Raw genomic sequence first — 1,074 nt, forward strand, 5'->3', positions numbered from 1 at the left:
ACAAGCTTTCTAGAGGGAGCCTATATCCAGAGGGTGTGGAGGAAGGTAGAATCTCCACTGAGTAGTATCCAATCTGTCTGGGCGGGGCTGATGAAAGGAGATGGGGATAGCACTCATGTGGTACAATAGTGAATAATTACTATCAGGACTGACTATGAGGGTTGGAAATGTAAAGGTAGGTGTTTTGTAGCATAAGGAAGAAAGTGGTTGACTTTGCAGGCCAGGAGCGGAGGCCCCTGGGACCATCAAGGTAGAAGAGTGGAGTGTGGGACCATACCTAGAGAAACAGTGACACCAGAGATGGAGGCAGAGACAATGATGTGGAGAGATGGAGCGGCTGGGAACTCTAGAACCACAGAGGGAGATGGGCTCTGTGCTGACAACCAGGGGGCAGGCTTGTGGGATGTACCCTTTGGCTGGTTGATGATACAAGGAGGGGATTGTTACCATGGCAATGTAACAATAAAAGATAGGATAAATGTTAAGCTAATGTTTTCCCATGTAATCTATCACAGAATTCACAATAAAACAGTTAAAAAATATATTAATTATATTGTCTGATGGCTTCCACATTCCGTTGGGTCACCTCTCTTAGGAATGGGCACAAATATGGATCTCTTCTAGTCAGTTGACCAATCAGTTGTCTGCCAAATTTCTTGGCAGAGATGAGTGAGTGCCTCCTGTGCTGCCTCACTTTCCTGAAAGATTTCAATTTTTATTCCATCAATTCCTGGTGCCTTGTTCTTTGCCAATTCTTTCAGTGCACTTTGGATTTCTTCCTTCAGGATCATTGGCTTTTGATAATATGCTACCTCTTGAAATGGTTGAACATCGACCATTTCTTTTTGGTACAGTGACTCTGTGTATTTCTTCAATCTTATTTTGATTCTTTCTGCATCATTCAATATTTGTCCATTGTTGTTGTTGTTAGGTGCCATCACTAATAGTACTGACTTATAGAGACCTTATGCACAGTACAATGAAACACTGCCTGATCCAGAGCCAACCTCACTATTGTTGCCTCTATGGAGCCCATTGATGCTGCCATTTTGCCAATCCATCTCACTGGGGGGG

The sequence above is a fragment of the Chrysochloris asiatica genome, unplaced genomic scaffold (assembly GCF_000296735.1).
Source record: "Chrysochloris asiatica unplaced genomic scaffold, ChrAsi1.0 scaffold00301, whole genome shotgun sequence".
NCBI classification, from domain to species: Eukaryota; Metazoa; Chordata; class Mammalia; order Afrosoricida; family Chrysochloridae; genus Chrysochloris; species Chrysochloris asiatica.